The 23,988-nt window shown below is 47.4% G+C and overlaps 1 protein-coding gene and 2 non-coding genes across 3 annotated transcripts in view; 1 reads left to right on the top strand and 2 right to left on the bottom strand.

The window, feature by feature from the left end:
- The window catches only part of LOC133442059 (gastrula zinc finger protein XlCGF49.1-like), a 97,820-nt gene that overhangs the window by 51,266 nt on the left and 22,566 nt on the right, over positions 1-23,988 (bottom strand). The gene's annotated exons all lie outside the window — the stretch shown is intronic.
- trnat-cgu (transfer RNA threonine (anticodon CGU)) lies at positions 15,515-15,587 on the bottom strand. The gene has a single exon. It is a non-coding gene; the product is annotated as a tRNA-Thr (tRNA).
- Positions 23,892-23,965, top strand: trnat-agu (transfer RNA threonine (anticodon AGU)). The gene has a single exon. It is a non-coding gene; the product is annotated as a tRNA-Thr (tRNA).

Below are 23,988 nucleotides of genomic sequence, written 5' to 3'. Positions count from 1 at the left end.
CTATCGACGACCTGTACCGGTCCAGGACCAGGAAACGGGCAGGTCGAATCTCTGCAGACCCCTCACACCCAGGACACAGTCTGTTCCAACTCCTCCCCTCTGGACGGTGCTACAGAGCTCTGTGCGCCAGAACCTCCAGACACAGGGACAGTTTCTTCTCGCAAGCGGTTGCTCTGATGAACTCTCACAAATAACAGTCTCAGAGTAACCAAACACGTGCCATAAAAAAAATCATCTAGCACCCTCTTTAATAATCATGTCTGCCTCACTCTGCTGCACCTCTCACTTTTGTATTTCTTTTGTATAATTTTTTTTTTCTTGTATTTTTTGTATAATTTGTCTGTTAAAATTGTAAATAGGTTATACTTATTCTTATTTTTATTCAGAACTGTCCTTCTCACTACCTCAAACTGCTGCACCTTTAAAATGTTTATACTGTACATAGAAATACCACATTTGTTTATTGTTTATTTGTTTATTGTTTATTTTAATACCAAAGAGCGAAATTACCGGAGTCAAATTCCTTGTTGGACAATGTTCGAACCTGGCCAATAAAGCTGATTCTGATTCTGATTCTGATTCTATGTTATATAGAGTTAGATTACACATGGCTTACTAGAGTACACTAGGCCGGAGGTCGATGATCAACTTTGTTGTCGTTTCATCTGACCTTCGGCCGCATGTCTTGGACACTCGGGTGAAGAGAGGGGCTGAGCTGTCAACTGATCACCACCTGGTGGTGAGTTGGATACGCTGGCGGAGGAGCAGGTTGGACAGACCGGGCAGACCCAAACGGATTGTGAGGGTCTGTCGGGAACGTCTGGCTCAGCCCCCTGTCAGGGACGTCTTCAACTCCCAGCTCCGAGAGAGCTTCTCTCAGATCCCGGGGGAGGCGGGGGACATTGAGTCCGAGTGGACCATGTTCTCTGCCTCCATTGTCGACGCGGCGGCTCGAAGTTGTGGTCGCAAGGTCTCCGGTGCCTGTCGTGGCGGCAATCCTAGAACCCGGTGGTGGACACCGGAAGTACAGGATGCTGTCAGACTGAAGAATGAGTCATACCGGGCTATGTTAGCCTGTGGGACTCCTGACGCAGTAGATGGGTACCGGCAAGCCAAGCGAGCCACGGCTCGGGCGGTCCTGGAGGCAAAAACTCGGGTCTGGGAGGAGTTCAGGGAGGCCATGGAGGAAGACTTTCGGTCGGCCTCGAGGAAATTCTGGCGGACCGTTCCGCGCCTCAGAAGGGGGAAGCAGTACTCTGCCGGCACCGTTTATGTGCGGGTGGGGAGCTGTTGACCTCGACTGGGGACATTGTCGGACGGTGGAAGGAATACTTCGAGGATCTCCTCAACCCGACTGACATGCCTTCCACTGAGGAAGCAGAGAGTGGGGACTCTGGGGCGGGCTCATCCATCACCCAAGCCGAGGTCACTGAGGTAGTTTGTAAGCTCCTCCGTGGCAGGACACCGGGGGTTGGATGAGAGCCGCCCTGAATACCTCAAGTCTCTGGATGTCGTAGGGCTGTCTTGGTTGACACGCCTCTGCGACATCGCATGGAGGAAGGGGACAGCACCGCTGGAGTGGCAAACCGGGGTGGTGGTCCCCCTTTTTAAAAAGGGGGACCGGAGAGTGTCTTCCAACTATAGGGGGATCACACTTCTCCGCCTCCCCAGGAAAGTCTACACCAGGGTACTGGAGAGGAGAATACGGCCGATAGTTGAACCTCGGATTCAGGAGGAACAATGCGGTTTTCGTCCCGGTCGCGGAACACTGGACCAACTCTACACCCTCCGCAGGGTGCTCGAGGGTTCATGGTTATTTGCCCAAACAGTCTACATGTATTTGTGGATCTGGAGAAGGCATTTGACCGTGTCCCTCGTGCCATTCTGTGGGGGGTGCTCGGTGAGTATGGAGTCCGGGGCCCTCTATTAAGGGCTGTCCGGTCTCTATATGATCGGAGCCGGAGTCTGGTTCGCATTGCCGGAAGTAGATCAGATTTGTTCCCGATGCATGTTGGACTCCGGCAGGGCTGGGATCCGGTTTGGGAACCTTTTTGCGGATGATGTTGTCCTGTTGGCTTCATCGGACCGGGACCTTCAGCATGTGCTGGGGCGGTTTGAGACCGAGTGCGACGCGGCAGGGATGAGAATCAGCACCTCCAAAACCGAGGCCATGGTTCTCCACCGGGAAAGGGTGGCGTGCCTTCTCCGGGTGGGTGGAGAAGTCCTTCCTCAGGTGGAGGATTTCAAGTATCTCGGGGTCTTGTTCACGAGTGAGGGAACGATGAAGCAGGAGATTGACAGACGGATCGGTGCAGCGTCGCAGTTATGCGGTCGATGTACCGGACCGTCGTGGTGAAGAAGGAGCTGAGTCGAAAGGCGAAGCTCTCGATTTACCGGTCAATCTACGCACCTACCCTCACCTATGGTCATGAACTTTGGGTAGTGACCGAAAGGACAAGATCGCGGATACAAGCGGCCGAGATGAGTTTTCTCCGCAGGGTGGCTGGACGCTCCCTTAGAGATAGGGTGAGGAGTTCGGTCACCCGTGAGGAGCTCGGAGTCGAGCCGCTACTCCTTCACATTGAGCGGAGTCAGCTGAGGTGGCTTGGGCATCTGTACCTCCTGGACCTGTACCTCCATGCCTCCTGGACGGAGGTGTTCCAGGCATGTCCGGGAGATGACCCCGGGGAAGACCCAGGACACGCTGGAGAGACTATGTCTCTCGGCTGGCCTGGGAACGCCTCGGACTCCCCTCGGAAGAGCTGGAGGAAGTGTCTGGAGTGAAGGAAGTCTGGGCATCTCTGCTGAGGCTGCTGCCCCCGCGACCCGGGAACAGATAAGCGGCGGACGATGGATGGATGGATGGATTTGGGGCAAAGTTGCTATATAAATCCTGTTATTCAGCATTGATCTGCCACCTGCTCCATCTCCTGCATCAGTCAACTCTTCTGATGGTGGTGAAGCCAGCAAGACCAACCAAACAGACAGTGGGCTGTCACGTTAAGTATGACCCCTCGATAATGCCTCCCGAGTCCTTTTCCCTCCCCATAACTCCTCCTCAATTGCAACATACAGATTATTAAAATTGGCTTATATATTGGTTGTTTTGATGTATAGGAAATAAAAATACTCAATAAAATGGCAGTATCCTATGCAAAAATGTAAAAATATGCTTAGATGGACTTGTTCTATGGTAGGTCAAAAAGGGTTAAACAAACATTAATCATCCAGTGATAATAATGGGATTGTATCTAAAAACGCTGACCGTACGGTGTGTTTTTTCCTTGCCCTGTTGGTGGAATCTTGAAATTCCAAAGTTTCTGGCAAACTTCACCCCAAAAGGTTCCTCATGACTTCCTTCAGTGTTTTTTTTTAGGCTTGGCAGTGACGGCCAAAAGGTGAAGAAATAGTTCTAGACTTTACAAGTCTACAGAACAAATATTACTTAAAAAAAAAAGAAAAAAAACATTAAACTGGTCAACAATAAATCTATACGAGGACAGGAAGCTGTATAACTGCACTGCAATTTCCAACTGGCCAGCAAGAATTCGCCTGGTGATTTGTATGGATGAAGAGGTCCCACACTGGCAAAAGTGTGGGACTGGCAAAAGTGGTCCTAAAGGAGAAGCAAAACGTGCTCAGTAAGATACTTTATATTGCAGGCAACATAGAAATGTTTGCATGTAAATTATTAGATCATGATCAAATGAAAAGCACAATAGTACATAAGCATTTAAGTTGTGTATGTTACCCCTCTGAGCCACCTAACACATGCTGCTCCTTGATAAAATGAGGACTTAAGAAGAGCAGAGGAGTTTGTGCTTCTCATGCAAAAGCATTACACCTTTACACTGGCAGTCTCCAGTGACAAAAGTGCGACCTATGGTGAGATTTTACCCATCCTGCAAAAGCTACAGCAACACTGCAGGAGGAGAACTCTGCCTTGGTTGTATTTGTCACTGGCTGACTGGCTTTATTTTTGAGTGCTCAGTTCATATATCTTTTATATTTTTTACCGTCACTGCCAAAACGACAATTTTATTTATTTATTTATTTTTTCTTTTAGAAAACATGTTGGAATCATGGAATTGCCAGACAATGATGCATGTTGTATTTGTTCATTTCTATAGGAGAATATTTATTTTATATTGGTGATGCTAATTAACTTTTTGTTGTCTCTTTTTTCCCAAATGAGAATTGATAAGGGAATCGATAAAAACCGAATCGTTAAGCAGAATGAAAAATGGTCTTATCAATACCCATCCCTATTAATGAACTATTTTGATGGTTTTCGTGTTAGTAGCTTTAACCATTTACACTTTTGATTTGACGTACTGAGATGTTTCATCTGAAGGTCTCTGGCTGTCAAGAACAGCACTTTAGACAGACACCACTTTATAGAAACTGAAAAGCTTTTCTGAGTCAGCCAACAAGATGATTTCATTCTTCTTCTCTGTCCTTACAGAAACATAAAGGCAAAGATAGACCCACAAGTTATCGCCGTGATCACTGCAAGAAAGTCCTCACTACTTCATCAGGTCTGAGAAAACATAAGATGACTCACACTGGAGATAAACCGTTCACTTGTGATCAGTGTGGAGCAGCTTTTACCAAACAAAGTCATCTAAAGATTCACCAACGTATTCACACTGGAGATAAACCGTTCACTTGTGATCAGTGTGGAGCAGCTTTTACCCAACGAAGTCATCTAAAGAATCACCAACGTATTCACACTGGAGATAAACCGTTCACTTGTGATCAGTGTGGTGCAGCTTTTACCACATCAAGTAACCTAAAGATTCACCAACGTATTCACACTGGAGATAAACCGTTCAGATGTGATCAGTGTGGAGCAGCTTTTATTCAGTCAGGACAGCTAAGCACTCACCAACGTATTCACACTGGAGATAAACCGTTCACTTGTGATCAGTGTGGAGCAGCTTTTACCACATCAAGTTATCTAAATATTCACCAACGTATTCACACTGGAGATAAACCGTTCAATTGTGATCAGTGTGGTGCAGCTTTTACCACATCAAGTAACCTAAAGATTCACCAACGTATTCACACTGGAGATAAACCGTTCACTTGTGATCAGTGTGGTGCAGCTTTTACCACATCAAGTAACCTAAAGATTCACCAACGTATTCACACTGGAGATAAACCGTTCAGATGTGATCAGTGTGGAGCAGCTTTTATTCAGTCAGGACAGCTAAGCACTCACCAACGTATTCACACTGGAGATAAACCGTTCACTTGTGATCAGTGTGGAGCAGCTTTTACCACATCAAGTTATCTAAATATTCACCAACGTATTCACACTGGAGATAAACCGTTCACTTGTGATCAGTGTGGAGCAGCTTTTACCACATCAAGTCATCTAATGACTCACCAACGTATTCACACTGGAGATAAACCGTTCAAATGTGATCAGTGTAGAGCAGCTTTTACCACATCAAGTCAGCTAAAGAGACACCAACGTACTCACACGAGTGTTGTGCAACTCAGGCAGCTAAGCTGATTGGTTATCCAAGGCTATTAATGAATATTATTAATAATTATTAATAATTAATAAAGTTGACTATTTATCAAATCGTATTATCAAAATGATAATAATTCTCGGGGCACCACCGCCGGGCCTTACTCCGGTCGGATTCCATAACTAAAACAGCAGAAAATCAGTCTCACATGATTTGAATTATCCTGCAGAACAGCAAATCTTACTATATCTTACAGAATAACAATGAAGGCGTGATGTCCGAACACTAGGCTCTGCTTAAACAAATCAATTTGTGACCAAATCTTGCATGAAATAACAACAACCACTCGTTAAAAATCAATCAGAATTTATTTACATACGGGTATCAAAGAAGATGTGAATAGATACCCAATAAATCCTGATGGCAGAACTTAAGTATTATAAAACAATTAATTAACTAGGAAAACAACAATCAATAAAAAAATGAAATGAAAGTTCAATGCATGGAATGGGAAAAAGAAATCAAAGCAATAATAAAAATGATGATAAAGAACACAATAATGATAACGTACAGTAATACGCATACAGTAATCTCATTAAACATAAGTTCAGCTTTACACCGTTCTAACTGACTGATCGCCCACACGCCACCTCACGTCTCCTCTGGATTCTGGATCTGGGCTGCGGGCTCTGTCGGTGGTGACCGGGTTCCTGCCGGGGGTTCCCGGTGTCGGAGAGGTCCGGTTCAGCTTTGCCCCCACCGCCGATCGCTTCTGGCGGGGATGCTCCGATAGCGAGCGGTCCCTCAGTCTCTGTCCTGCTCCTACTTCAAAAAGAAAAGGGCAACAGTTGCTGCAGCGGCGCCTCACGCCGGCTCTCTGGTCCTGACCGCGGCCTCAACACCGGCCTCGTTGCGACGGGGGGGCCGGTTCCTCCCTCGGAACGTCGGCTCACGTCCCGTGTGTGTCGCCGGGCTGCGGGAGGGGTTCGCGGGTCCAAGGCTGGAGCTTCTACGGCGGGTTCTGGCGGAGCAGTCGTCCTGGACGCACGGTCCCTGGTGTGGGGAAAGTGCTCAAAGGAAGAAAGGAGTTAGCAGACAGAGAGAGTTGAGAGCGCCGCGCTCTGGTATCGGATTTTACGCCCGGCCTGTTAATGCAGGTCCGGAACGGCTCCCCCCCCGCCCCAGGCTCTCGGGGAGTAGATGCGGCAGCGGCTGCACCGTCGGCAGGAACGTCCGTTCGGTCCGCTGGCTGAAGGAGAGAGAGTGAGCACTGGGCAGGACGGGAGTTTGAGTTCCGCGGGCTGCGTGATGTCACCAGCCCCTGGCAAGTGATTGGGTACTTCCCGCTTTTGGGCTTGGGGCGGTTTTACTGAGAGGGACAGTCCCCCCCTTCAGGGCTCGCTTCCTGGGGCTCCACTGAGTCTGAACCCCCCCCTGGTGTCGTCACCCCAGGGAGTCTGTTCCTGGTCCCTTTGCGTTGTCTTTTCCTTTGTTCCTCCAGGTCTGGCGGGAACCCTGCTGGGTTTGTGGGGGCTATACTGCGCCTGACCCCCCTCCTAGGTGTCGTAAACTTACTATCTCGAGCTAGGCAGTGGGGGTCGTAAACGGACTATCTCGGCCGAGATCACCAGGAGGCACATTGCAGCCGATTTTCAGCTGAGCAGTTTCAAAGTTGAATATACACATTCACAAAATGTTCATACACATTTATAAGTCCAGAGTTCACATGGGCGACGCCCAACACGAGTAATAAACTCTAAAGATGTGATCAGTATGAAGTGTGGAATTGAAAAAAAACACCTCAGCACAGCAAAAAAAAAAAGCAAAATAATCAGACAACATCATACCGAAACGTGAAAGACTAACATATGATTCCCCCTGGACACCTCCTGGGAAAGTGTTCCTGGCATGTCCCACCAGGAGAAGATCCAGGACACACCAGAGGGAATGTCTTTTGGCTGACCTGGGAACGTCTCTGTATCCCTCCAGAAGAGCTGGAGGAAATGTGTGGGGTGAGGGAAGTCTGGACATCTCTGCTCAGACTGCTGCCCCCGCTAACCAGTCCCACATCAAGTGGATGGAAATGGATGGATGGACAAAATCCATATATCTGCAAAAAGCTCATATTTATTGTTACACCATTCTGAGATACAGAATGTAATCTAACTATAGTATGAACTATTCCACAAATACTGCATTAGCGCATCTCTAACATCTCTGCCTTCCTCCTCTCCACCCCGAGCCACTGCCACCACTGGCTGAAGTGGTGCTGCTGCAGGTACATCCTATGATGTTTCATAAGTCTTTCCATGACTTTCACACAGATTATGCAGTGGACAGGAAGTCATCACCATTCATTTCACCAGTCGGACATCACAGAAGACTACCTGCTGAATTAATCTTCCACAACCACTCGTGCTCGGTTGACTTTGTGCTTAAACGCAGACTGTTCTGCTGTCAGTTGTCCAGTGTCATGGAATGGTTTCAAGAGCCAGTCCTGCAAAGGATAAGTAGACTCTCCAAGAAGGAAATACCCAGCAGTCACTGCATGTTCCTGATTTGAGCTAGGAAGATGTTCCTCCGACTGGCTAGCTCCTGTGTATGTATTATATATGTAATCAACTATTTGTCCTTGAGAGCTAAACTTTCAGGATCGATTCCTCGAATGCTTTGCTAAATTGGCCCCTTTTAACATTTCTTGATATTTTGATGTTATAATTTCTGTACATTTAATAAATTTCAGTACCCTTTTACCTGAAGTCTTCATTAACACCAAACTTGGCACAATGATTTTTTTGGATTGTACTTGTCAAGCCTAAAAGGTTTGAGGACGATTTGTCAAAAAAGTTAATCGTACAGGAATATATCATGTTTCATAACATATTTATTAAAAAGATCACGTATGGATATTTAGTAAAATCCAGGAATAGCAAAAAAAATAACTTCAGATGTTCAAAAAGTTATTTGAACGTTGAAAGTTGCGGTCCTTCACGCACACATCAAGGCTGGCGTACGCACATTTCTGAGGTTTTGTGTGTTGGCGACACTCACTGGTGATGCATTGAAGTCCAGAATATGAGGAAACATGACGTCAACAATAAGTTCACGACCACACGTGAAGGACACGACAGTCCCCACATCACCAGGTAGGTTACACACGAGTGGTCCAGGACAAAGACTGGACCATCAGCTGGTTTAGGTACCAAGAGGATTCTTCTGGATCTCTGCCCTGAACTGGACCAACTGCTCCGGTTCAGACCAACATGATGCTTTCAGCTGGAGCTGCTGACAGGTCGGACATCTGTCACCATGACGACCGTATGGGAAGACTACTCGAGATAAAAGCAAGATCATAAAATATCAATAACTACGTCTGAACAGACAAACATTAAAGAACCGGTTATTAATATTATTATTATATTATTATTATTATCATTATCTTTGTTATCATTATTGTGTTTAGTATATTATATTATTATTAGTATAGATATCGGATAGGTGAATGGATGAATGAATGGGATGCCTGGGTCTGGGGCCATCCGTTGTTGGGCCCGCGCGGGTGTCGCCCTGTTGGGGGGTTCCCTCTCTCCGGGCTCGTCTCCGGTCCCCCCCGCTGCCTCCGCGGCGGGGCGCACCTCTGGTCCTGGAGGTCCACTTTCGTGGGGGCGGGTGCTCCTGCCCACGTCGGCGGCCGGGGCGGCTCTGTCTCTCCGGGCAGGCTGGCCCCTCGCCGGGTGGGGGTCGTTGGCCTGCAGGGTGAAGGCCTCCTGGCCACGTGGCCGGGGATTGCCTGGGTCACGGTCCGCCGCCGCGGGATCTCTGGCTGCTTCTTCCCGTGTCGTGGGCGGGTACCCTCGGCCGCCGCCGGGGGGGGGGACCTCCGTCCTACTTCTCCCCTCTGTGGGGTTGCTGGTGGTCTGGGTTCCGGGTTCTTCCTTGTCAGCCCCTGGTCTTGCGGGTGGCGGGGTTGCTCCCCCCCCTCCCCACTATACATACACTTCAGGTGGAACTTTGATAGGATTTTTACACACACACACACACACACACACACACACACACACACACACACACACACACACACACACACTCTGTTTTGGGAGAAATCTTAATTAGGTTCTAGGAGTGGTCGGCTGTACCAAAATGAATCACACACACACACCTCTTCTTTGCTATGAAATATGAATACATTTATTAGCAAGAAGCAAGCATTACATAGAAGACATCCACATAACTACCCGTTTGCTAGGATAAGTGTCGAATTACCCCCCACAACTCGGCAGTACACACAATATCACTCGTTTGCTAGGATGACGCGACAAGCTATCCCCCGCAAAACAGCAGCAATCATCACAGTTGCAATCACACACAGGTGAAAGGGTTAAAAGGGCCTTCTTACCTCGACACAGACTGGAGAGCCCGGCAGTCCGGTTTTGAATAAGCCAAGGAAAAACCCCGCGCCGGGCGTTTTGCAAGAACCCACGGCCGACTCTGGCTATACTTCTGGTTTCCCTGTCTTTTATACCTTTCCCCCCTCAGCACCTTGCGGAGGGGGGGGGGGGGGGGGGGGGGGGGGGGAGACCTATTCGCCCCCCCGTCCGCAAGCTCTCAAAACAAGTTTCGGCTCCCACGGGACCCAAAATCCCATGCGAACCAGGCCCTTTCTCACAGAAAAAACAGGCATTTGCTATAATATACAGCAGGTGCGCGGCTGACTAAAACTAAAGCTGTGTTTTGGGAACCCAGGGCATCTTCAGGACACAAAACTTATTTTTTCTCACTTCACACTCATACCCACACACATACATACACATGTAGCCACAGATATATATACACCTACAATCTCTCAAGCACACACACACACATATATATATGTATTCATACATGTACACATACGCACACCTAGCCACACAGACATGTACATACACACGCACGTATACATATACATACACACACACAAATACATACACACATACACACACAAATAGCCACACAGACATGTACATACACACGCACACACACACATCCACTGGCTTGTTCACCTGCATGCTTGCTCTGTAGTTTTTGGGGTTAGTTAGCGGTAGCTTAGCTCAGACCGTATTCGGATCTCGAGATTTGGGTCGATCGCTGCTCGTGTTTTGGTCGGCCCCGTGTCGGTTTTGTGTTTTGTCTGTGGTTTTTGTTGCAGATTTCCAGTGCTTGACGTGAGGCCTCCGTGTGTTCCTACTTCCTGGATTGGCAGTGGATGCCACCCCCCCGCCACCCCCCCAAAAAAAGAAAAAAATCACTGGGTTTGAATGTGTACATGTATGTATGTGTATGCGTATGTATGCATATATATGTATATATACTAAATACAGTAATAATGCACATATGTACGCCTCAGGTTTCTACCGGCATGGTATCAACCATTAATATGTGTGCAGACAAGGTTAAAAAAAAAAACAAAAAAAAACAGTTCTCTAAAGTTGTCTTTTAAAATAAAACTAACATGTCACTGAAAGGTTGGTTGGTACAAACTGATGTGAATCAGCAATATATGAATAAAGTTTTTATTGAATGTTTGGGCTACTTTCAGAGTCTTATATGGAGTCGGCTGCAGGACTATAGAAAGTGTTAGACCGGTCTCTCCTCCTGCAGCTGCAACAATCCGCGTGGAGGAATCTGATCGTGATGCTTCATGTTTTAAACATGAGTTTATGTTGTTCACACTGTTACACAGAGGTGATCACGGACATCCACAATGCGAACTATGAGACTCAATACATGTGTACATTGGGCTTAATCCGTTAGTATATCATACGCATGACAGTAAAACGGAACAAGGAGCTGTTTTTCGTCCCACGACTTAAGTTCTGGTGTCGGTTCTTAAATTAAAAACAAGAAAAAGAAAAGAGTGTAATGATGCACTAACGCTAAATATTAACATTCACAAAACTTTATGAACATAATAAACCCACAACTCTTCACAGAACTGCATGTGCACTCGACTCCACGTTGATTGTGATGTTCAAAGAAACGTGCGTGGATTTGGGCGTACGCAGTTTTGAACATCTGAATTTTTTTTTTGCGTACGCAAGAATTCCACGCACGGACCAACGTAGAAATCCACGCACTCTTTGTAAATGAGGCCCCAGTTGTGCAAATTCTCCCACCCCCAAACGATAAAAGAGACATGTAATTTTCATCACAGAGACAGAATGACGAAAAAAAACAACAGAAAATCACATTGTCTGATTTTTAAAGAATATATTTGCAAATTATAGTGGAAAATAAGTATTTGGTCAATAAAAAATAGTAATCTCAATACTAATTATACTATACTTATACTTTACTAATACTTATACCCTTTGTTGGCAATGACAGAGGTCAAACGTTTTCTGTCATTCTTCACAAGGTTTTCTACACTGTTGCTGGTATTTTGGTCCGTTCCTCCATGCAGATCTCCTCTAGAGCAGTGATTGGTCCGTTCCTCCATGCAGAACTCCTCTAGAGCAGTGATGTTTTGGGGCTGTCACTGGGCAACACAGACTTTCAACTCCCTCCAAAGATTTTTTATGGGATTGAGATCTGGAGACTGGCTAGGCCACTGTGAGATCTTGCACGGAGCCCCAGATGGAGGGAGATTATCAGTGTCTTGTATTTGTTCTATTTTCTAATAATTTACGGAAGCAGAACAAGATCCAATCAACATAGACATCCAACTGCAAAGTATTTATAAAACTCAACGGAACACCTGAGGAATCCAAAGTGCTGCTCATCAAAGACATCATGGAGCTGGAAAAGTTCAAGAAATGACAATTTAAAGGACACACAAGCAGAATGACTGTCACTCCTGAAACTCACAGCCCATGACAAGCCCTGACACAAACCATTCACTCCCAACTGATGTCATGAGACAAAATATCACTGAATGTGAGGCCCTTGGACTTAAAACATCTAGATTCACAGACTACAGGGGTCATGACATTGAAAATGATATTTATCCTGAGAATAATTTTTACATTAACATACAGAACCACTGTGAATACTAGACTGAAGAACAGTTTGGGAACAACTTTAGAGAGGAGGGGGAATCTCAATCATACATTTCAATAGAAGAAGTTTAAATTAAAATCTGTCAAAAATCAAACATTGTTTAGAATAGTTAAAGACTAATTTCACAATAATAGCAGTCTCTGAAACTTGGCTAAGCGAAGAACAAACCGCCTTGGCTGAAATAGAAGGTTATGAAATGTATCATATGAATAGAAAACAGAAAAAAGGTAGAGTAGCAATATACATTGATAAAACCTACAGAAATAAAGCTATGATAGCATGTAAGAACTATGTAATGGAATGTATCACAGTATTAATAGAAATGGAGAAATCTAAAAATGTACTAGTAAGCTGTGTCTACAGAATACCAGGATCTTGTGTTGAAATATTCAAAGAGAAGCTATCGGTTATATATGAAAAAATAAACGGAGTGACTATTTGCACCCAGGGTACAAATAGCAAGCCCCCATCAGCTGAGCTATTCACACCCTGTTGACAAATGAAAAACAAATGTGTTGCCCATGTGCATGTGCACCAACGTGTCTGCACTGGAAGGAGCAATTTCATTTACAATTTCAATTTTCATTCGTTCACATTTCACTGCCCTGTGATGAAGAAAGAATAAAGAAAAGCATTCTGAAACGGAACTCAGAGGTAACGTTACATCTTGTATTTGTACGGAAGAGTATCAGGGCCACGCAGGAGAAATATTATTTGACAGGGGAAGAATTTTGTGTTATTGTGCACTTTGAGAAAAAAGTAGAAATGTCGAGAAAAAAGTCGAAATGTCAAGATTAATGTTGAAATATAATTTTGAGAAAAAAGTCAAAATGTAGAGAATAAAGTTGAAACACATGTCAACCTTTTTCTTGACATTTCGACTTTTTTCTCAAAGTGCATAATGAAAAAAATACGGAGCCATGAGTTATTAATGCGTGGCCACGCATCATTTTATTTTATTCAAATGTCACCAAAGGGGCTCCGTAAAAAAAATCTTCCCCTACATAGTTTCTGCCGTGTGTTATATTTAAAACTCATAAGTAACTAATGTTTGAATTATATATATTTATCTACGATGTTTCTTTTGTGCTCCTTAAGTACATGGCTGTAATGTGAAAGAGTATATATCATAGTCAGAAAAAGGTTTATTGCCAAGTACGTTACTGTACGTTACTTAGTTTGAACTCTCATAACTCATAGAGTCTCAGAGAATCAATCACCGTACAATATGCTGTAACAACGTACCTCCCAATAATATAATCATATCTACCTCATTCTGCTGCACCTCTCACTTTTTAAAAATTGTATATGTTATTAAGAGCTGTCATTACCATGTCGACCTCAGTACTGCTGCACCTTTCTCTTTTTTAATTGTATATATGTTAATAAGTGCCATGTTTGATTATTTACTGTACATTTGTTTATTTCCTCTTTGCTACTTTTTAAATCTGGGTACAGTGAGCGGAATAACTGGAGTCAAATTCCTTGTCGGGCAACGCTCAAACTTGGCCAACAAAGATGATTCTGATTCTGGACCTACGAGGAATTTGTTTTGGCATAGTTGTTGCAACGGATTTTGTAAATATGGAGATATGGACCCGTAGTTTTTTAGCAGTATAAACAATATCAAAACATGTAATGGAATTAGCAGTTTATGAGTTACTATAAATATAAATGGTAAGTGATTCAGTAAGTAAATGAAAGAGCAGTCCAACAATATACAAGTGATCACAGTGCAAGTTTCCAAAGTGTGAGCTGAGCATCAATGTGATAGAAAAGTAGCATGCTTAAAATACAATGACCATTTGAACATTTTCTACACTAATTGGAGCTTAACAAGCGAATTTCGGGAGCAGGACCACGCCTCAACCACGCCTCCTCCGGCACCACGCCTCTTCCGGCAAACCTTCAAATACCAGCCTAACCTTCACTTCCTCTTCGCTCTCGTTCTATGCACCCCTCCCCCCCACCCCTTTTCTCTTCTCTTCTCCTTCTTCCCTCTCTTTCTCTACCTCATAGATTCCTAGGGGGTTCGTCGTTGCCCGGGCGCTGCGGCGGATTCCCTACCAGCTTCCCCACAACGCATCGACTGATCCATAGATCATCATCATCGCCATTGTCATCGCCATTATCATCACCATCGTCATCGTTATCATCTTCGTATCAATAAATCATTTAAACGTATCCTGTTGATGGCGTGGTCCTTGCTAGTGAATGACCCCCAGTAAATATATATATATATATATATATATATATATATATATATATATATATATGTATATATATATATATATATATATATATATATATATATATATATATATATGTATATATATGTATATATATGAATGAATGTTGGTGGTGGTCGGAGGGGCCATTTGGCGCGATATGGCAGCCACGCTTCCGCCAGTCTGCCCCAGGGCAGCTGTGGCTACAAAACGTAGCTACCGCCACCAGTGAGGATGTGTATGAATGAATGAATAATGATCTCTGTAAAGCGCTCTGGGTACCTTGAAGGGCGCTATATAAATCCAAGTCATTCATTCATTCATATATATATATATATATATAATATATATATATATATTTTTTTTTTGTTTGTTTTAACAGTTCTTATGCTGACTAAACTTAAACAACAGTATAAAGTTTAAACAGAAGTCTTTAATTCGGTATGTGAGCAGCAGTAAGGATGGCAGATAATCAAGACCAGGGGTGCCCAATCCTGGTCCTCGAGAGCCCCTATCCAGCATGTTTTAGATGTTTCCCTGCTTAAGCACACCGTGATATGTTCTATATATACTAATGATGACGAGTAATTAGAATCAGGTGTGAGGAAGAAGGGAAACATCTAAAACATACTGGATAGGGGCTCTCGAGGACCAGGATTGGTCACCCCTGATCAAGACAGTTTCAGAGGAGAAGGTGAAGACTTGACCCAAACATGTGGAAGAGTCTTTGGTTTTAAACTTATATCTTTACTTCTGTGTTCATGAGTTTAAAGGCTCTGCTGGGAGTTGAACCCAGGATCTCCTGTTTACGAGACAGGCGCTTTGACCACTAAGCCACAGGGCCTTTGATCAAAGAACCAGGTATGTAGAGACATATGGCGCTTTTACACTAGTACCTACTCAGCACGTTTCTACTCTCCACGTCCCCGTTTTTAGCTTTTAAACTACGGTCCGAGGCGGGTGGAGGCATGCCGAGCAGATACTTTTTTCTTTAAGGAGTGCTATGTATACCCTCCATAAGTCTTTGTGATGTCATCAGTGACATCACATGTCTTTGATGACATTCCAAGGCTAAAAGACGGAGTTGCTACTCACAACGATGTAACTGATGCAACTCTTACCACCTCTACTGGCAACTTCCTGTTTTTATCGTCCTAAATAAACAACACAAACATCTTCATGATGTCATTTTAGGACTAAATTACTGCTTCAATTAATTTAATTGCAATCATATAGTTTACATACTGAGTTAATATCGTTTTATACTTATATGCTCTACAAAGCAATTTAATCTATTTCGTATTCACCCATTCACACGCTTTTATTATAGACACTCTGGTCTGTTTTACTTTGATCCCTAATAAAGACGCAAAATCAGGAATCTCAAGGTTAGAGCTCTCTTCATTCAAATGTCAATGACAGTTGTCATTATCAAAGTCTATGGTGTCTTTCTAAGAGAATGTTGTAATGCAATGGATGACAACACATATCTAACTGAATATACCTGCAAACATGCAGCTTATACAACAAGAAGTTGATGTATCAGCTGAGGGACAAATGGAGTTAAGTAGCCTGTGATACTGGAGAAACTATCATCAAAGAGTTACTTTCTCTGACATCATGACTGCTCACCTTCTCATGTGGCTGGAAAACTGTGACGTCTCATTCAGCTGTTTCAGGTTCTTTCCTGCAGCGTTGGTGGTATAGTGGTCAACATGGTGGTATAGTGGTCAACATGGTGGTATAGTGGTCAACATGATGGTATAGTGGTCAACATGGTGGTATAGTGGTCAACATGTTGGTATAGTGGTCAGCATGGTGGTGTAGTGGTCAACATGTTGGTATAGTGGTCAGCATGGTGGTGTAGTGGTCAACATGATGGTATAGTGGTCAACATGATGGTATAGTGGTCAACATGTTGGTATAGTGGTCAGCATGGTGGTGTAGTGGTCAACATGATGGTATAGTGGTCAACATGGTCGTATAGTGGTCAACATGTTGGTATAGTGGTCAGCATGATGGTGTAGTGGTCAACATGGTGGTATAGTGGTCAACATGATGGTATAGTGGTCAACATGATGGTATAGTGGTCAACATGGTGGTGTAGTGGTCAACATGATGGTGTAGTGGTCAACATGGTGGTATAGTGGTCAGCATGGTGGTGTAGTGGTCAGCATGGTGGTATAGTGGTCAACATGATGGTGTAGTGGTCAGCATGGTGGTATAGTGGTCAACATGATGGTGTAGTGGTCAACATGGTGGTATAGTGGTCAACATGGTGGTGTAGTGGTCAACATGGTGGTATAGTGGTCAACATGGTGGTATAGTGGTCAACATGGTGGTGTAGTGGTCAGCATGGTGGTGTAGTGGTCAGCATGGTGGTATAGTGGTCAGCATGGTGGTATAGTGGTCAGCATGGTGGTGTAGTGGTCAACATGATGGTGTAGTGGTCAACATGGTGGTATAGTGGTCAGCATGGTGGTATAGTGGTCAACATGGTGGTGTAGTGGTCAACATGATGGTGTAGTGGTCAACATGGTGGTATAGTGGTCAACATGGTGGTATAGTGGTCAACATGATGGTGTAGTGGTCAACATGGTGGTGTAGTGGTCAACATGATGGTGTAGTGGTCAACATGGTGGTGTAGTGGTCAACATGGTGGTGTAGTGGCCAGCATGATGGTGTAGTGGTCAACATGGTGGTGTAGTGGTCAATATGGTGGGTAGTGGTCAGCATGGCGGCTTACCAAGCAGTTGACCTGAGTTTGATTCCAAGACAATGCAGGACACTTGATGGCTTCATAAGTCTAATGGTTCTTGTTGGGGAAGAATATGTTTTGGACAATCAGACTCTAAGTATGTGTACATGGCTTCAAACTTTTTTTGGAAATGAGTCCTAATTGATGACTTGACAGACATTAAATCAGACATGGGGGAAGGTGGCTCAGTTGGTAGAGCGTTCGCCCATGAACCTGAAGGTCAGTGGTTCGAACCCTAGTTCCGCCTGTGTCCACCAAAGTGTCCTTGGGCAAGACACTGAATCCCCCGGTTGCTCCCGGTTGTCAGGCCAGCGCCGTTGTCTATGGCAGCTCCGCCGACGACCGGTGTGTGAATGTGTGCGTGTGTGGGTGAATGTTTGCAGTGTAAAGCGCTTTGGGGCTGTAGGAATACAGCTGGAAAGCGCTATATAAGTGTAAGCCATTTACATATAGTCTCACACCTATATGTGCAAGAAGACAGGTAACATATATATCTTTATATGGCGGCACATTCACTATTATTAGGGGATCTGTTTACCGACACCACCTTTGATTAGGGCCCAAGGACCCGTACTAAAGGTCAATTATCACCTCTACAAAAGGACACTAAGATTCCTTCACTCAGGGAGGGAGATAGGGGACGGAGTTCAATAATACACACAATATTTTATTATTTAAAAAAGGCACATTGGTGTGTACCCAAATCTACTCAAAGGGGATTTAACTACATCCTGACATGAGTGGAACATGGTGTACAACACTTTTTTTATGTATTATTTATTTATTATTCACTAGCAAGGACCACGCCATCAACAGGATACGTTTAAATGATTTATTGATACGAAGATGATAACGATGACGATGGTGATGACAATGGCGATGATGATGATCTATGGATCAGTCGATGCGTTGTGGGGAAGCTGGTAGGGAATCCGCCGCAGCGCCCGGGCAACGACGAACCCCCTAGGAATCTATGAGGTAGAGAAAGAGAGGGAAGAAGGAGAAGAGAAAAGGGGTGGGGGGGAGGGGTGCAGAGAACGAGAGCGAAGAGGAAATGAGGGTTAGGCTGGTATTTGAAGGTTTGCCGGAAGAGGCGTGGTGCTGGAGGAGGCGTGGTTGAGGCGTGGTCCTGCTCCCGAAATTCGCTTGTTAAGCTCCAATTCACTAGCAAGGACCACGCCATCAACAGGATACGTTTAAATGATTTATTGATACGAAGATGATAACGATGACGATGGTGATGATAATGGCGATGACAATGGCGATGATGATGATCTATGGATCAGTCGATGCGTTGTGGGGAAGCTGGTAGGGAATCCGCCGCAGCGCCCGGGCAACGACGAACCCCCAAAACCGTGGATTATTTAAGGAGATGAGACTGAGCGGATCTGAGGTCGCTAAGATCTGAGCGAATGTAGCGATGATGGTTTGGAGGACCATCGGCCCATGAGCTGTATGAGGTGCTCTGGGATACGTAGCGGGAGGCTGAAGTGGCGGCTCCGATCCTAAGGAGTGACCGGAGTAGTGCGTTGGGGAGATGCCAGATAAGGAGAGTATATGACGGAAGCGATGGTGAAACCAGAAACTGGTGACGACTGTCCTGACTCGGACGCAAGGATCTGTCGAAGATGTGCTCCGTGTTTTCCAGGAAGACAAGTAGTTGGCCAGGGTCTCGAAGTATTCAGGGGAGATTGGTCTTCGGGGATGAGAAACGAGAAAGAGAGTCGGTGATGGTGGTGGAGTGACCGGGGACATGTGCTGCATGGAGGATAAATTGATGTATGGCTGAGTGCCAGACTAGACGGCGCATGAACAGCATGATGGATGTGGAGTTGGAGCGTCCTTTATTAATTATGTCGATACTTATCGATATGAAGATGATGGCGATGATGGTGGCGATGGATAATGATGGCGATGATAATGGCGATGATTATGACGATGACGAAGGCGATGACGATGGCGAAGACGATGGCGAAGACGATGATGGTGGCGAAGACGATGCCGATGATGATGGCGATGAATGATGATGGCGATGATGGCGATGAAGATGATGACGAAGGCGATGACGATGGCGAAGACGAAGGCGATGACGATGCCAATGACGATGCAAGTGATGATGGCAATGACGATGACGATGAAGATGATGGCGATGATGGTGGCGAAGACGATGCCGATGATGGCGATGAATGATGATGGCGATGCCGATGACGAAGGCGATAACGATGACGATAACGGCAATGACGATGTCGATGACGATGACGAAGGAGATAACGATGACGATGAAGATGATGACGATGGCGATGACGAAGGCGATGACGATGACGATGACGATAACGATGACGATAACGATGACGATGCAAATGACGATGGCAATGACGATGATGATCTATGGTTCGGTCGAAACGTTGTGGTATTCGTTTGCGCGCTCTGAGGGCCGTCCTGCTGCGAACCATCTGCCATCGTAAAAGCCCCCAAAACCGATTGAAGGAGCAGCATCAGTGTATGGATTGATGTCGTGGGGGTGAGCCAGTTGGTCATCATAAAAGAAAGTGATCCCCTTCCAGGTGGCAGGAGGTTGAGCCACAACGAAGCTCGGCACGGCTCGAGTTGTCTGGGGAGATGGGAGACAAGAGAGATGGAACAGCGGAAGCGATGGACGGCAAGTGTGAGATGAAGGCCCGCCCTTGGGGAATAATGCGCATGGCAAAATTGAGGTGGCCCAGGAGGGAGAGGAGTTGGCGTTTGGTGCAGCCTGGAGCTAAGAGGAAATAGAAGACCGATAAATAAGAAGACCGATTCGGTTGAGCTTTTGGTTGGAAGAGAAGCCTGAAACAGATCCGTATCGAGAGTGATACCAAGGAATTCGAGGGAGGTGGAGGGGCCCGCCGTTTTCTCAGCGGACAATGGAACCCCGAGTTCGGAGAAAACGGAAGTCAGGGTGACCAGGCTGGAAGCGGGTGGCGATGAGAGAGGGGTAACGATGAGGAATCATTCAAGAGATGGACGAGGAAGGAATGCCGTGGTTGTTGGAGAGGATCCAGCAGAGGGCCTCTGAAGGTGTCGAAAAGTTAGGGGCTACTCTTGCAGTGACTGACTGCAAGTAGTATGCACCTCGCCAGCGGACGCTGAAGTACACCAGCCCGGAAGCGGGTGGCGATGAGAGAGGGTGCCAGAAACCCTGGCCGGATCTAGCGGCTGTAGTTGGTGGAGGTGGGCTGGGGGGGGCAGTGGCATCCCGGTGCCAGTAACCCCGGCTGAAGTTAGCTGTTGTAGGTGCTGGAGGTGGATTAGGTGCTTGAGGTGGGCTGAGGGGGGCAGTGGCATCCCGGTGCCAGAAACCCCAGCCGGATCTAGCTGCTGTAGTTGGTGGAGGTGGGCTGGGGGGGGCAGTGGCATCCCGGTGCCAGAAACCCCAGCCGGATCTAGCTGCCGTAGTGGCATCCCGGTGCCATAAACCCCAGCCGGATCTAGCTGCTGTAGTGGCATCCCGGTGCCAGAAACCCCAGTCGGATCTAGCTGCTGTAGTGGCATCCCGGTGCCAGGAACCCCAGCCGGATCTAGCTGCTGTAGTGGCATCCCGGTGCCAGAAACCCCCGCCGGATCTAGCTGCTGTAGTGGCATCCCGGTGCCAGAAACCCCAGCCGGATCTAGCTGCTGTAGTGGCATCCCGGTGCCAGAAACCCCAGCCGGATCTAGCTGCTGTAGTGGCATCCCGGTGCCAGAAACCCCAGCCGGATCTAGCTGCTGTAGTGGCATCCCGGTGCCAGGGACCTTGGGGAGGGAGTGAGGAGATTGCTGGTGTGGGTGGAAATCCGACCTGCGACGACGGCTATGGGCTGATCCGGATTGTCCGCGTCCTCTTCCCTCCGATGGCGGAGGTGGGCTGGAAAGGCTGGAAGATGGTGAGCTGCAGTGATGCCGGATGTTCAGAAGGGATGAACCGGGTGGAATGTGGACGACTGAAGAGGCAGAAGTTTCTGGGCGGCTGTCAGGCTCGGGAGAGCGGTGTTTCGGGCACGGCGGTGGCTGAGGAGTTTGCCTCCTCCGAAACATGGCGGGGTGTGCTAGCATCCCGGTGCTAGTAACACCGCTGAGTTAGCTGTTGTAGGTGTTGGGGGTGGGCTGGGGGGGGGGCTAGCAACCCAGTGCTAGTTACCTCGGCCCCGAAGTTAGCTGTTGTAGGTTTGTTTGCACAGGTTTGGCCGGAACCGGAGAAATGCGGGAAGCGAAAGCGTTGGGATGACGGGCGGCGGGACCAGCCGCGGACAGGGCGAACGAGCAGCTGCCCGCGGGGCCGGAACGAGTCGAGGAAGAAAACCAGGCCGAAATGTGGTGGGAGGGAAGCCAGGCACTGGCCGGAACTGGGGAAGGGCGGGAAGCGAAAGCGTTGGGATGACGGACGGCGGGATTAGCTGTGGATGGGGTGAAATGAGTAGTTGCCTGCGGGGCCGGAACGGGTTGAGGAAGGAAACTGGGTTGAAATGCGGTGGGAGGGATGCCGGGGTACCGACATCACCTGTTGGGACTGATGGAGCTGGGAAGCAGAGGATCCTGGCAACCCGGTGCCAAGAGCCCCTTCTGGCGCTGGCGGTTGAGGCTGCTGAATGAGCATAGCGGGGGTTTCTAGCATCCCGGTGCTAAAAACCCCGGCTGAGTTAGCTGTTGTAGGTGCCGGGGGTGGACTGGGGGGGGGGGGGGGGGGGGGCCTAGAAACCCGGTGCTAGCAACCCCGGCCGAAGTTAGCTGTTGTACTTGCTGGAGGTGGGCAGTGTAACGATGGAATCGTTTATGTTTCCACACGGACGGCTTAAGGTGAAAGACCGCTCATGTGCAGTTGAGGTTCCTGCAATGAGGCAACGTTGTTCAGAGATTATGTTTAACGAGAATGTTAATAAAAGACCTTGTGAGTAAAGGTAATGCTCAACGTCCGGTTTGTACGATCGCTTCTCTTTTACTATTGCGGTCTATGGGAAAAGCTTTCGGGTTTTTTTTTTTTTTTTTTTTTTTTTTTTTGCGCGCAGTACCGGGGCTGGCCACTGGAAAATCTTCTGAGTGCGAGACCTGAGGGTCGACGTCACGGCGCGCCGTCGGAGTTGGCGTGATGACGTCATCCGGAAGAGAGCAGGTGTCGGCGGGGCTGATGGCATGGCAGGCTGAGATGAGATGGTTGAGAAGTTTTTTCTTCACACCTGCGGGCGGCTGCGATCACGGATGTTGATGAGAGATGAACCGGACGGGATGGACCACTCGTTTCTGGGTGTGTGTCGCTGGAGCGGAGTTGACAGCAGCTCCGCAGGTGGCTGAGAGAAAAGAAAAAAGGAGAGGACACGTGTGTTCCGGAGGAATAAACCACCGCCGGAGCGGCAGCCGACGTGGGAGGTCGGCGGGCTCTTGGCGGGACACCGGGGCGGACGGGGCGGCTCGGTCTCGCTGCGCGGCACCCCCCGGGGGTGGGGGGGGGCGGCGGATTGCGCAACCTGCGGGTCAACGGCGAGGGATTGTCCGCGGCGCGTCCCCTTCCTTCCCGCCGGGCGTGGCGGGCCAGGAGACAGGGAGGACGCCATGGCGGGCTGCCGCAATACCGGATGTTCAGGAGAAATGGACCGGACGGGATGGACCGCTCACCGGGTTGGTGGACCGGGTTAACCGCGGGCTCCGCGCGTGGCTGAGAGAGAGAGGAAAAAAGGGTTAGAGAAACACGTGCGCGGCGGAGGAATACCGGCGCAACCTGCGCTCTCGGGTTGGCGGCGAGGAGACACAGGAGAGGAGTCCGCGACGATCCGGATGATCAGGAGAGATGGACCGGACGCGGACCGCTGAGGAGACGGGGCTCGGGCGGCCCCGCGGCCGCCAGGGAGAGCGGCGCTTCGGGCGACGGCTGCAAGCTGATCGTTGTCCTGATGGTGATCGACGCGAGATCCATGCCGGCCGTCAAACCCGCCGGAGCGTGGCGACGCCGGGACCGATGGATTGCGCACCTGCGGCGCTTCAGGCACGGCTGAAAGATTTTTCTCGGATCTTGATCAGCTGGTGTTTGCTGATGATCCCCTGCAAACAAGTCGTCATCGATGGCGATAATGACACGAGAACCATGCCTGAACGGGTGAGTAACGATCTGAGATACGAGCGTGTAGTAGTGTTGTCATGCTTGCGGTTCTGGTTCGGAGAACGAGAGTGAGCGTGCTGCAGAGAACGAGAGCGAAGAGGAAATGAGGGTTAGGCTGGTATTTGAAGGTTTGCCGGAAGAGGCGTGGTGCTGGAGGAGGCGTGGTTGAGGCGTGGTCCTGCTCCCGAAATTCGCTTGTTAAGCTCCAATTAACGTTAGTATGTGAGGCCCCGGTTGTTTTTAGAGAAATCTTCATGAAGACGAGGTAAGTGAGGGGTTATGGAGGCCCTGTGGCTTAGTTGGTCAAAGCAACTGTCTAGTAAACAGGAGATCCTGGGTTCAAATCCCAGCAGAGCCTCTAAACCCAACTGTCTTTGGATG

Source organism: Cololabis saira, chromosome 4 (genome assembly GCF_033807715.1).
Source record: "Cololabis saira isolate AMF1-May2022 chromosome 4, fColSai1.1, whole genome shotgun sequence".
NCBI lineage: Eukaryota > Metazoa > Chordata > Actinopteri > Beloniformes > Belonidae > Cololabis > Cololabis saira.
This window is presented reverse-complemented; position numbering and strand designations above follow the sequence as displayed.